Source organism: Arachis ipaensis, chromosome B10, assembly GCF_059453495.1.
Source record: "Arachis ipaensis isolate K30076 ecotype BB chromosome B10, ASM5945349v1, whole genome shotgun sequence".
NCBI lineage: Eukaryota > Viridiplantae > Streptophyta > Magnoliopsida > Fabales > Fabaceae > Arachis > Arachis ipaensis.
Genome location: NC_142435.1, coordinates 46,114,122 through 46,128,881, shown reverse-complemented (window position 1 = coordinate 46,128,881; position 14,760 = coordinate 46,114,122). Strand labels below are relative to the sequence as shown.

The window sequence follows — 14,760 nt, the reverse complement described above, 5'->3', positions numbered from 1 at the left end:
ATTTTTTATGTAAATTTTGAAAATTCAATTAAAATAAAGAAAAAATATATTTTTTATTTTTCGAATTTAATGAGGAAAGAGAAAAACAATAAATGACACCAAACTTAGAATTTTTAGATCAAAACAAGGAAAACAAACAAGAAAACTTTGAATGTCAAGATGAACACCAAGAACATTCTGAATGTCAAGATGAACACCAAGAACGAATTTTGGAAATCTTTAGAAAAATAAAAACACAAAGGACACCAAACTTAAAAATTTTTATACTTTGGACACTAATAATTCGAAAATACTCAAGAAAAACAAGGAAAGACACAAAACAAGAAAAACTAAAGATCAAACAAGGAAAATAAACAAGAACAACTTGAAGATCAAGAAAGAACAAGGAACATGTAATTAAAAGATATGAAGAAAAATAAAAAAACATGCAATTCAAAAAATTGAAGGAAAATAAAAACATGCAATTGACACCAAACTTAAAACATGAAACTAAACTCAAACAGAAGACTCAATTATTAATTTATTGGTTTTTATCTATTTATTAAAAATTTTCAAAAAAAAATCTAGAAAAAGAAAACAATAATTTTAAAGTTTTAACAAAAAAAAAAAACAAACAATAATAGAAGACTCAATTTTAGTGACTCTAAACCAAAAAAATAAATTTTTCCTAATCTAAGTAACAAGATGAACCATCAGTTGTTCAAACTCGAACAATCTCCAGCAACGGCGCCAAAAACTTGGTGCACAAAATTGTGATTACACTTTTCACAACTCCGCACAACTAACCAGCAAGTGCACTGGGTTGTCCAAGTAATACCTTACGTGAGTAAGGGTCGATCCCATGGAGATTGTCGGCTTGAAGCAAACTATGGTTATCTGGTAAATCTTAGTCAGGAGATTAATGATAAAAATGATTTTGTTTATGAAAAGTAAATAACATGAAATAAATGGTACTTGTGATTCAGTAATGAGGAACAGGTTGAGGTTCCGGAGATGCTCTGTCGTCTGAATCTCTGCTTTCCTACTGTCTTCTTCTCCAAACACGCATGGCTTCCTTCAATGGCAAGCTGTATGTTGGTGGATCACCGTTGTCAATGGCTACCTTCCGTCCTCTCGGATGAAAAATACCAGGCACGGTTTTTGTACGGCTAATCAACTGTCGAATCTCTCGTCTCGGATGAAAAATACCAGGTACAGCTACCGCACGGCTAATCATCTGTCGGTTCTCACTTGTGTTGGAATAGGATCTCTCTATCCTTTTGCACACTGTCATTGTGCCCAACATTCGTGAGTTTGAAGCTTGTCACAGTCATCCCGTTCCAGATCCTACTCGAAATACCACGGACAAGGTTTAGACTTTTTGGATCTCAGGAATGCTGCCAATTGGTTCTAGTCTCTACCACGAAGGTTCTAATCCCACGGACTCGGTCCGTGGATTAGAGACCCAAGAGATACGCACTCAAGTTGTCGCTTAATGACTACGTTGAGCTCAGGTAGAACGGGAGTGGTTGTCAAGTACGCGTTCATAAGTTTGAGAATGATGATGAGTGTCACGGATCATCATATTCTCTATATTGAAGTACGAGTGAGTATCTTAGAATGGAATCAAGCATTATTGAATAGAAAACAATAGTAATTGCATTAATCCATTGAGACAGAGCAGAGCTCCTCACCCCCACCTATGGGGTTTAGAGACTCATGCCGTAAAAAATACAATATGAGATGTAAAATGTCATGAGTTACAAAATGAATCTCTAAAAGTAGTTTTTCCACTAAACTAGTAACTTAGGTTTACAGAAAATGAGTAACTAAGTGCAGATAGTGCAGAAATCCACTTCCGGGCCCACTTGGTGTGTGCTTGGGCTGAGCATTGAAGCTTTCACGTGCATAGGCCATTCTTGGAGTTAAACGCCATCTTGGGTGCCAGTTTGGGCGTTTAACTCCAGTTCTGGTGCCAGTTCTGGCGTTTTACGCCAGAAAAGGGTCTTTGGCTACCGTTGAACGCCAGTTTGGGCCATCAAATCTCGAGAAAAGTATGGACTATCATATATTTCTGGAAAGCCCAAGATGTATACTTTCCAACACAATTGAGAGCGAGCCAATTGGGCTTCTGTAGCTCCATAAAATCCACTTCTAGTGCAGGAGGGTCAGAATCCAACAGCATCTGCAGTCCTTTCTCAGCCTCTGAATCAGATTTTTGCTCAGGTCCCTCAATTTCAGCCAGAAAATACCTGAAATTACAGAAAAACATACAAACTCATAGTAAAGTCCAGAAATGTGATTTTTGCATAAAGACTAATAAAAATATAAATAAAAAGTAACTAAAACATGCTAAAAACTACCTAAAAACAATGCCAAAAAGCGTATAAATTATCCGCTCATCAGTTACGAACTAGAATCTGCTACGAAGAGAGTTTTTGGATAAGTTCTTTCCTCTTGAGATGACTAATCGTTTGAGGAGAGAGATTTCTTATATCATGCAAAGGGACTCGGAGACACTCCCTGAATATTGGGAGCGATTCAAGAAGTTACTTGATTCTTGTCCTCACCATCGGATGGAAGATTTGGTTCTAATTAGCTACTTTTGTCAAGGCCTCAAGCCCCAAGATAAAATCTTCTTTGATGCTTCTAGCAATGGTTTGCTTGTGAAGTATAGGACGACGGAGGATACTTGGCAACTTATTTTCGATTTGGATGAGTCTACACAACATTTGAGAACAAGAAATCTTCAACCCAAGGTTATTGTTGAAGTATCCCAAGTGAATCCGCTTTGACCAAGACCTTAAGAGAGATGACCACTGATAGATGAGAATTGCACTAGATTTTTCCACTTAAAATAACTTCCTTTGCAAGTATGGACTAAACCGGCAATCAAATCCCATCAATCAAAGTTTAATTCTAATGAAAATATAACCGAAAGTAATTAAACCTCGGGTCATTCTCCCTAGGAACTAGTGACTAAGAGCGCAAAAATTGGTTGTGAAAATCAAGGGGTTTTTCGATGATGAAGCAAGCAATAAAGAGATAAAAGAACGATCAAAATTGCAATTAATAAACTAATAACGGAATAAAAAAACTATGTATGTAATATGAACAAGTAAAGCTTTAAAGTGAGAGAAATGTGGTTCAAAACACAAATAGAACCTTGACTTGGGATGAGTTATGGAATCCCTTCCTTTCCATAACCACAACTATGATAATTATGATGGATTAATCTCACCTGGTAAACCCTTAACATCAAAGAGTAAGTCAAGTGAGCATAATTGTTATTAATCCACAAATCCTAGCTAACTTACTAATTACCTTGGTAAAAAGCTAGCGTTAGTGGAAACAATAACAACTAACAACGCAAGAATTATCAGTAAATGTCGAACATTATGACTCTAGTATTTCATAAATTCAATTCCCTAAGTTAAGGAGTGAAATTCTACTCCATAATCAAAATTGACATTTCATCAAACACATAGTGGGCATCATCATAAAACATGGCAAAATTGGAAAAATATCTAAAACTATGAACAACCAATGAACAAAATCAACAGAGGCAACTCAACAAACATAAAATATCCATCAAACATCAAATTTATTAACCAAAACTCAAATAAAGGAAATTAAAATAGAAGAAAGTGTAGAACAAGTAGTGTAATAAAAAAGAAAATTAAGAAATACTAACAATAGAAACAAGCTAGGATCCAAAATCAAAACTTGAAGCTATAAAATTCTACAAACCCTAATTAAACCCTAAGGAAAATTGAGAGAAAACCTAACCTAAACTACTCTAAAACTATCCTAAGTGTGTTGTATAATGTATGGTATCATGTGTGGTTGCTTGCCCCTCCTTATAAGCTTCAGTTCATATTCCTGAAGGCTCAATATTAAATAAAGATAGTATAAGATAAAAAGGTTTAGAGGTAAGTAACGCTTGACCTTTTAGTGCAATCATGAGGTGCTAAAAGTTAGGGTATTACATTATGGTATCAGAGCAGTTCGTTCCTGTTAGAGCCTTGGGAATGGACTGATGGTATGCGAAATTGTTACTCTGAGGTTGTAAAATTTGTTGTTCGTTCTCTCCCTGGCAATGGCGCCAATAACTGGTGCACAATACCATGGTCCAAACATAACTTCACAACTTCGCACAACTAACCATCAAGTGCACTGGGTTGTCCAAGTAATAAAACCTTACGTGAGTAAGGGTCGATCCCACGGAGATTGTTGGTATGAAGCAAGCTATGGTCATCTTGTATATCTCAGTCAGGCGGATATCAAATGGTTATGGAGTTTTCGAATAACAATAATAAATAAATAAAAAATAAAGATAGAAATACTTATGTATATCATTGGTGAGGATTTCAGATAAGCGTATAGAGATGCTTTCGTTCCTCTGACTCTCTGCTTTCCCGCTGTCTTCATCCAATCAGTCTTATCCCTTTCCATGGCAAGCTTTTTGTAAGGGCATCACCGTTGTCAATGGCTACATCCCATCCTCTCTTGTGAAAATGGTCCAAATTCTCTGTCACGGCATGGCTAATCATCTGGAGGTTCTCGATCATACTGGAATAGGATTCACCCTCCTTTTGCGTCTGTCACTACGCCCAGTACTCGCGAGTTTGAAGTTCGTCACAGCCATCCCTTCCCAGATCCTACTCGGAATACCACAGACAAGGTTTAGACTTTTCGGATCTCAGGAATGGCCATCCATGGGTTCTAACTTATACCACGAAGATACTAATAACTCGGACTCGGTCCCCTGTATTAGATATCTAAGAGATATTCATTCTAGCTTGTTTGCATGTAGAACGGAAGTGTTTGTCAGGCACGCGTTCATGAGTGAGAATGATGATGAGCGTCACATAATCATCACATTCATCATGTTCTTGGGTGCGAATGGATATCTTAGAAGCGGAATAAGTTGAATTGAATATAAAACAGTAGTACTTTGCATTAAATCATGAGGAACAGCAGAGCTCCACACCTTAATCTATGGATTGCAGAAACTCTACCATTTGAAAATACATAAGTGATAATGGTCCAGGCATGGCCAAATGGCCAGCCCCCGTGAAAGTCTAAGATAGCATAAAACTGATCAAAGATCTCTAATATAATAGTAAAAAGTCCTATTTATACTAAACTTGTCACTAGGGTTTACAGAAGTAAGTAAATGATGTAGAAATCCACTTCTGGGGCCCACTTGGTGTGTGCTTGGGCTGAGCTTGAAGTTTACACGTGGAGAGGTCATTCTTGGAGTTGAACGCCAGTTTGTAACGTGTTTCTGGCATTCAACTCTGGTTCGTGACGTGTTTTTGGCGTTTGACTCCAGACTGCAGCGTAGAACTGGCGTTCAACGCCCTTTTACGTCGTCTAAACTTGAGCAAAGTATGGACTATTATATATTACTGGAAAGCCCTGGATGTCTACTTTCCAACCTAATTGGAAGCGCGCCATTTGCAGTTTTGTAGCTCCAGAAAATCCACTTTGAGTGCAGGGAGGTCAGAATCCAACAGCATCAGCAGTCCTTCTTCAACCTCTGAATCTGATTTTTGCTCAAGTCCCTCAATTTCAGCCAGAAAATACCTGAAATCACAGAAAAAAACACAAACTCATAGTAAAGTCCAGAAATGTGAATTTAACATAAAAACTAATAAAAACATCCCTAAAAGTAACTAGATCCTACTAAAAACATACTAAAAACAATGCCAAAAAGCGTATAAATTATCCGCTCATCGCAACACCAAACTTAAATTGTTGCTTGTCCCCAGGCAACTGAAAATCAAATAGGATAAAAAGAAGAGAATATACTATAAATTCCAAACTATCAATGAAACATAGCTCCAATCAGATGAGCGGGACTTGTAGCTTTTTGCCTCTTGAATAGTTTTGGCATCTCACTTTATCCATTGAAGTTCAGAATGATTGGCATCTATAGGAACTCAGAGTTTAAATAGTGTTATTGATTCTCCTAGTTCAGTATGTTGATTCTTGAACACATCTACTTTATGAGTCTTGGCCGTGGCCCTAAGCACTTTGTTTTCCAGTATTACCACCGGATACATAAATGCCACATACACATAATTGGGTGAACCTTTTCAGATTGTGACTCAACTTTGCTAAAGTCCCCAATTAGAGGTGTCCAGGGTTCTTAAGCACACTCTTCTTTTGCTTTGGACCTTGACTTTAACCGTTCAGTCTCAAGTTTTCACTTGACACCTTCACGCCACAAGCACATGGTTAGGAACAGCTTGGTTTAGCTGCTTAGGCCAGGATTTTATTCCTTTAGGCCATCCTATCCACTGATGCTTAAAGCCTTGGATCCTTTTTATTTACCCTTGCCTTTTGGTTTTAAGGGTTATTGGCTTTTTGCTCTTGCCTTTTGGTTTTAAGAGCTTTTGGCTTTTTCTGCTTGTTTTTTCTCTTTTTTTTCGCTTTTTTTTTTCTTTTTTTTTTCTGCAAGCTTTATATTCACTGCTTTTTCTTGCTTCAAGAATCATTTTTATGATTTTTCATATTATCAAATAATATGTCTCCTTGTCATCATTCTTTCAAGAGCCAACATATTTAAGATTCATAAACAACAACTTCAAAAGACATATGCACTGTTCAAGCATTCATTCAGAAAACAAAAAGTATTGTCACCACATCAATATAATTAAACTAAGTTCAAGGATAAATTCGAAACTCATGTACTTCTTGTTCTTTTGTAATTAAAACATTTTTCATTTAAGAGAGGTGATGGATTCATATTCACTACTTTAAGGCATAGACACTTAGACACTAATGATCATGTAATAAAGACATAAACATAGATAAACATTTAACATAAGAAAACGAAAAACAGAAAATTTGAGAACAAGGAATGAGTCCACCTTAGTGATGGTGGCGTTTTCTTCTTGAGGAACCAATAATGTCCTTGAGTTCTTCTATGTCTCTTCCTTGTCTTTGTTGCTCCTCCCTCATTGCTCTTTGATCTTCTCTAATTTCATGAAGGATGATGGAGTGCTCTTGATGTTCCACCCTTAGTTGTCCCATGTTGGAACTTAATTCTCCTAGGGAGGTGTTGATTTTCTCCAAAAAATTCTGTGGAGGAAAGTGCATCCCTTGAGGTATCTCAGGGATCTCTTGATTTGCAGTCAATTGTTCTACCACTGAGCTATAGACCCTTGAGATGAATCTCTCCATCTCCTGTGACTCATAGGTGGAAGCTTTTGTCTTCCCTTTCCTCTTTCTAGAGGTTTCTCTGGCCTTAGGTTCCATCAATGGTTATGGAAAAACAAAAAAAAGCTATGCTTTTACCACACCAAACTTAGAATGTTGCTCGCCCTCGAGCAAAAGAAGAAAGAATAGTAGAAGAAGAAGAAGATATGGAGGAGATGGAGGGATGTGTGTATTCGGCTATATGGGTGGGCTTGGGTGGGAAAGAGATTTTGAATTTTGAAGGTAGGTGGGGTGTATGGATGTGAGTGGTGAATGGAAAACAGAAGGGATGACCATGAATTGAGAGAGAGAGAGGGTGAGGTAAGTGGAGATCCTGTGGGGTCCACAGATGCTGAGATGATCCTGTGGGGTCCACAGATCCTGAGGTGTCAAGGATTTGCATCCCTGCACCAATTAGGCATGTAAAACACCTTTGCATGCAATTCTGGCGTTTAAATGCCGAATTGATGCTTGTTCTGGGCGTTCAACGCCCAGATGTAGCATGTTTCTGGCGTTGAACGCCAGTTCTATGCTTGTTTCTGGTGTTCAGCCCCAGCTCTATGCTCTGTTCTGGCGTTGAACGCTAGCCAGATGCTCCTTACTGGCGTTTAAACGCCAATAAGCCCTTCCTCCAGGGTGTGATTTTTCTTCTGCTGTTTTTTATTCTGTTTTTGATTTTTCTATTTATTTTGTGACTCCACATGATCATGAACCTAATAAAACATGAAAAAACAACAAAAATAAAAATAAAATTAGATAAATAAAAATTGGTTTGCCTCCCAACAAGCGCTTCTTTAATGTCAATAGCTTGACACTGGGCTCTCATGGAGCCTTACAGATGTTCAGAGCATTGTTGAGACTCCCCAACACCAAACTTAGAGTTTGGATATGGGAGTTCAACACCAAACTTAGAGTTTGGTTGTGGCCTCCCAACACCAAACTTAGAGTTTGACTGTGGGGGCTCTGGTTGACTCTATTTTGAGAGAAGCTTACTGTGCCTCTTTTCCATGTTTACAGAAGGATGTCCTTGAGTTTTAAACTCAAGGGAGTCCCCATTCAATTGAAGGACTAGTTCACCTCTGTCAACATCAATCACAGCTCTTGCTGTGGCTAGGAAGGGTCTTCCAAGGATGATGGATTCATCCTCATCCTTCCCAATATCTAGGATTATGAAATCAGCAGGGATGTAAAGGCCTTCAACCTTTACTAATATGTCCTCTACTTGTCCATAAGCCTGTTTTCTGGAATTGTCTGCCATCTCTAATAAGATTTTAGCAGCTTGTACCTCAAAGATTTCCAGTTTCTCCATTACAGAGAGTGGCATGAGGTTTAGTCCTGACCCAAGGTCACATAGAGCCTTCTCAAAGGTTATGGTGCCTATGGTACAAGATATTAGGAACTTTCCAGGATCCTGTTTCTTCTGAGGCAATCTCAGTTGATCTAATGCATTTAGTTCATTGGTGAACAGGGGAGGTTCATCTCCCCAAGTCTCATTACCAAATAAATTGGCATTCAGCTTCATGATTGCACCAAGGAACTTGGCAACTTGCTCTTCAGTAACATCCTCATTCTCTTCAGAAGAGGAATACTCATCAGAGCTCATGAATGGCATAAGGAGGTTTAATGGAATCTCTATGGTCTCTAGATGAGGCTCAGATTCCTTTGATTCCTCAGAGGGACACTCCTTGTTGATCACTGGACGTCCCAGGAGGTCTTCCTCCTTGGGATTCACGTCCTCCCCTTCCTCCTTGGATTCGTCCATGATGGTTATATCAATGGCCTTGCACTCTCCTTTTGGATTTTCTTCTGTATTACTTGGGAGAGTACTAGGAGGAGTTTCAGTGATCTTCTTACTCAGCTGGCCCACTTGTGCTTCCAAATTTCTAATGGAAGACCTTGTTTCATTCATGAAACTCACAGTAGCCTTAGATAGATCAGAGACTAAACTTGCTAAGCTAGATGGATTCTGCTCAGAATTCTCTGTCTGTTGCTGAGTGGATAATGGAAAAGGTTTACTATTGTTAAACCTGTTTCTTCCACCATTATTAAAGCCTTGTTGAGGCTTTTGTTGATCCTTCCATGAGAAATTTGGGTGATTTCTCCATGAGGGGTTATAGGTGTTTCCATAGGGTTCACCCATGTAATTTACCTCTGCTATTGCAGGATTCTCAGGATCATAAGCCTCTTCTTCAGAAGATGCCTCTTGAGTACTGTTGGATGCAGCTTGCATTCCATTCAGACTCTGAGAAATCATATTGACTTGCTGAGTCAATATTTTATTCTGAGCCAATATGGCATTCAGAGTATCAATTTCAAGAACTCCCTTCTTCTGAGGAGTCCCATTACTCACAGGATTCCTCTCAGAAGTGTACATAAACTGGTTGTTAGCAACCATGTCAATGAGTTCTTGAGCTTCTGCAGGCATTTTCTTTAGGTGAATGGATCCACCTGCAGAAGTATCCAATGACATCTTAGCTAATTCAGACAGACCATCATAGAATATATCCAGGATGGTCCATTCTGAAAGCATGTCAGAAGGACACTTTTTGGTCAGTTCCTTGTATCTCTCCCAAGCTTCATAGAGGGATTCACCTTCTTTCTGTCTGAAGGTTTGAACATCCACTCTAAGCTTACTCAGCTTTTGAGGAGGAAAGAACTTGGCTAAGAAAGCCTTGACCAGCTTATCCCAAGAGTTCAGGCTATCCTTAGGTTGAGAGTCCAACCATATTCTAGCTCTGTCTCTCACAGCAAAAGGGAAAAGCATGAGCCTGTAGACTTCGGGATCTACTCCATTAGTCTTAACAGTATCACAGATCTGCAAGAATTTAGTTAAGAACTGAAAGGGATCTTCAGATGGAAGTCCATGAAACTTGCAATTTTGTTGCATCAGAGAAACTAATTGAGGTTTAAGCTCAAAATTGTTTGCTCCAATGGTAGGGATGGAGATGCTTCTTCCATGTAAATTGGAATTAGGTGCAGTAAAGTCACCAAGCATCCTCCTTGCATTATTATTATTTTCGGCTGCCATCTCCTCTTCCTGTTCGAAAATTCCTGTAAGGTTGTCTCTGGATTATTGTATTTTAGCTTCTCTTAGTTTCCTCTTCAGAGTCCTTTCAGGTTCAGGATCTGCTTCAACAAGAATGTTCTTGTCCTTGCTCCTGCTCATATGAAAAAGAAGGGAACAGAAAATAATAATAGGGATCCTCTTTGCCTCAGTAGAGAGAGGTTCCTTTGTGTGAGTAGAAGAAGAAAAGAATGTAATGTAAGAAAAGAGAAGAGAGGAGAATCCAAACACAAGGGTGAGGATAGGAGCAGAGATATGAGATGAGGAGAAGTGTTAGTGAGTAATTAAATAAATAGAAGAAGATGAGAGGGAGGAGTTTTTGAAAATAATTTTTGAAAAGGGGTTGATGATTTTCGAAAATTAAAGGACAAGTAAAATTAAAATTAAAATTTAAAACAATTAATTAATTAAAAAAGAATTTTTGAAAAAGAGGGAGGTATTTTCGAAAATTAGAGAGGGAAGAGTAGTTAGGTGGTTTTGAAAAAGATAAGAAACAAATAAAAAGTCGATTAGTTAGTTGAGAAAAGATTTGAAAATCAATTTTGAAAAGATAAGAAGATAAGAAGTTAGAGAAGATATTTTAAAATAAAAAAAAAAATTTTTTTTGAAAAAGATATGATTTAAGGAAGATATGATAGAAAGATATGATTAAAATTAATTTTGAAAAATATTTGAATTTTAAAATCAAAATTAATGACTTGACTCACAAGTAATCACAAGATATGATTCTAGAACTTAAAGTTTGAATCTTTCTTGACAAGCAAGTAACAAACTTGAAATTTTTGAATCAAAACATTAATTGTTGATAATATTTTCGAAAATTTGATATAAAATTAAGAAAAAGATTTTTGAAAAATATTTTTAAAATTTTCAAAAATAAATAAGAAAAATGAAAAAGATTTGATTTTTGAAAAGGATTTTGAAAATATAAGATTTTTAAATTGAAAATTTGATTTGACTCATAAGAAACAACTAAATTTTAAAAAGTTTTGAAAAAGTCAACTCAAATTTTCGAAAATTTATGAGTGAAAAAGGGAAAGATATTTTTTTTTATTTTTGAATTTTTAATGATGAAAGAGAAAAACACAAAATTGACTCACTGCATGAAAATTTTGGATCAAAACATGTGATGAATGCAAGAACACTATGAATGTCAAGATGAACACCAAGAACACTTTGAATGTCAAGATGAACATCAAGACTTATTTTTGAAAAATTTTCAGGAAAAGAAAACATTCAAGACACCAAACTTAGAAATTTTTCATGTATAGACACTATGAATGCAAGAATGCATATGAAAAACAAGAAAAGACACAAAACAAAAAAATATGAAGATCAAACAAGAAGACTGACCAAGAACAACTTGAAGATCATGAAGAACACTATGAATGCATGAATTTTCGAAAAATGCATAAAAAATTTTAGAAAAAATGCAATTGATACCAAACTTAAAAATTGACTCAAGACTCAAACAAGAAACACAAAATATTTTTGATTTTATGATTTTATGAATTTTTTTTATTTTTCGAAAATTAATGTGAAAAATAAAAATAAGGATTCCAAAATTTTTAATATGAATTCCAGGAATCTTGTGCTCTTTAGTCTAAAGCTCCAATTTGAGAGTTAGACATGGCTTAATAGCCAGCCAAGCTTTAGTATGCTATTACATGCATTGAAGTGATTAGTTGAATCCTCAGTCCAAAGGAATTTGGAAATGGCTTTACAGCCAGCCAGTATTCTACATGCTTCATGAAACTCTAGAATTCATTCTTAAAAATTCTGAAGAAAAAATATATTTATTTTTTTTTTGAAAATATTTTTTGGGAAAAACGAAAAAGAGGAAAATATTTTTGAAAAATTTTTTTGAAAACTTTTTGAAAATAAAATAAGAAGAAAATTACCCAATCTGAGCAACAAGATGAACCGTCAGTTGTCCAAACTCGAACAATCCCCGGCAACGGCGCCAAAAACTTGGTATGCGAAATTGTTACTCTGAGGTTGTAAAATTTGTTGTTCGTTCTCTCCCTGGCAATGGCGCCAATAACTGGTGCACAATACCATGGTCCAATCATAACTTCACAACTTCGCACAACTAACTAGCAAGTGCACTGGGTCGTCCAAGTAATAAAACCTTACGTGAGTAAGGGTCGATCCCACAGAGATTGTTGGTATGAAGCAAGCTATGGTCATCTTGTATATCTCAGTCAGACGGATATCAAATGGTTATGGAGTTTTCAAATAATAATAATAAATAAATAGAAAATAAAGATAGAAATACTTATGTATATCATTGGTGAGAATTTCAGATAAGCGTATAGAGATGCTTTCGTTCCTCTGACTCTCTGCTTTCCCGCTGTCTTCATCCAATCAGTCTTACCCCTTTCCATGGCAAGCTTTCTGTAAGGGCATCACCGTTGTCAATGGCTACATCCCATCCTCTCTTGTGAAAATGGTCCAAATGCTCTGTCACAGCATGGCTAATCATCTGGAGGTTCTCGATCATACTGGAATATGATTCACCCTCCTTTTGCGTCTGTCACTACGCCCAGCACTCGCGAGTTTGAAGTTCGTCACAGCCATCCCTTCCCAGATCCTACTCAGAATACCACAGACAAGGTTTAGACTTTCCGGATCTCAGGAATGGCCATCCATGGGTTCTAACTTATACCACGAAGATACTAATAACTCGGACTCGGTCCCCTGTATTAGATATCTAAGAGATATTCATTCTAGCTTGTTTGCATGTAGAACGGAAGTCTTTGTCAGGCACGCGTTCGTGAGTGAGAATGATGATAAGCGTCACATAATCATCACATTCATCATGTTCTTGGGTGCGAATGGATATCTTAGAAGCAGAATAAGTTGAATTGAATATAAAACAGTAGTACTTTGCATTAAATCATGAGGAACAGCAGAGCTCCACACCTTAATCTATGGAGTGCAGAAACTCTACCGTTTGAAAATACATAAGTGATAATGGTCCAGGCATGGCCGAATGGCCAGCCCCCATGAAAGTCTAAGATAGTATAAAACTGATCAAAGATCTCTAATACAATAGTAAAAAGTCCTATTTATACTAAACTAGTCACTAGGGTTTACAGAAGTAAGTAAATGATGTAGAAATCTACTTTCCGGGCCCACTTGGTATGTGCTTGGGCTGAGCTTGAAGTTTACACTTGGAGAGGTCATTCTTGGAGTTGAACGCCAGTTTGTAACGTGTTTCTGGCGTTCAACTCTGGTTAGTGACGTGTTTCTGGCATTTGACTCCAGACTGCAGCGTAGAACTGGCGTTCAACACCCTTTTGCATCGTCTAAACTTGAGAAAAGTATGGACTATTATATATTGCTGGAAAGCCCTGGATGTCTACTTTTCAACCCAATTAGAAGCGCGCCATTTGGAGTTCTGTAGCTCCAGAAAATCCACTTTAAGTGTAGGGAGGTCAGAATCCAACAGCATCAGCAGTCCTTCTTCAACCTTTGAATCTGATTTTTGCTCAAGTCCCTCAATTTCAGCCAGAAAATACCTGAAATCACAGAAAAACACACAAACTCATAGTAAAGTCCAGAAATGTGAATTTAACATAAAAACTAATAAAAACATCCCTAAAAGTAACTAGATCCTACTAAAAACATACTAAAAACAATGCCAAAAAGCGTATAAATTATCCGCTCATCAACTGACTATGCTTTACTGTATACTCTGAGTGTCTGTCATGCAGTAGGACTTATCCTAATGACAAGAGTTTGAGTTTCAAATTCATGATTATCTATTGATTAATGCTGTTAGTCGACCGTTGCATCTCTCTTGGTATTAGGTATGGCCAACTGAATACTAATGATTTATGTATATGGAAACACTAAATGATTATCATAGACGAAATAGAAGTAATAGGTTATGCGAATCATGAGGTTTGGTAACATTATAAGTTGCGTTCTAAGGGTTGGATTCGTCTCGATGTATACTCTTTATTCGTGCTATGTGACTTGGTGTCATCTTTTCTTTCACTGTTTATTCATTTATTTTTCATCTCTTATGTCCCTTGTTTCAATTCTTTTCGAAACCAGATTTGATTATCCATCTTTATCATTATTTGTATACTTCTTCATAAATTCTTTACTCTTCAATCTGATTTTGAATTTGTTTTGATGCAACGCATAATTATCAATATCTTCTTTTAGTTTGTATTCCTTTGATTAAACTTGAGCTTGTTTATGCCATGAGCAATTTTTGGATGTGACAAGCAATACGTTAGTTCTGCGGGATGCGGTTGTCACGAAAAACATACTGTTCTCTTCATCGAGATGGCTTAAAGGAAATAGATCCCTTACAGATGGATCCTTGGCATTGTTTATATTCTTCTTCAACCATCTTGTACCCTTTGATCTTGAGCTAGATTTGGGGCAATAATCAATCTTTAATTATTCAAAAACATTGTCATTGACTTTGCTTATCTATATTTGTGAACCTGGTAATTCAGCTTGAATTTGCTTCGACCTATTCTGCTATC

At 36.9% G+C, this 14,760-nt stretch overlaps 1 non-coding gene across 1 annotated transcript; it reads left to right on the top strand.

Moving 5' to 3' along the window:
- Positions 1 to 9,712: 9,712 nt before the first annotated feature.
- Positions 9,713 to 9,820, top strand: LOC148579902 (small nucleolar RNA R71). The gene has a single exon (XR_015899385.1). It is a non-coding gene; the product is annotated as a small nucleolar RNA R71 (small nucleolar RNA).
- The last annotated feature ends 4,940 nt before the right edge of the window (positions 9,821 to 14,760 follow it).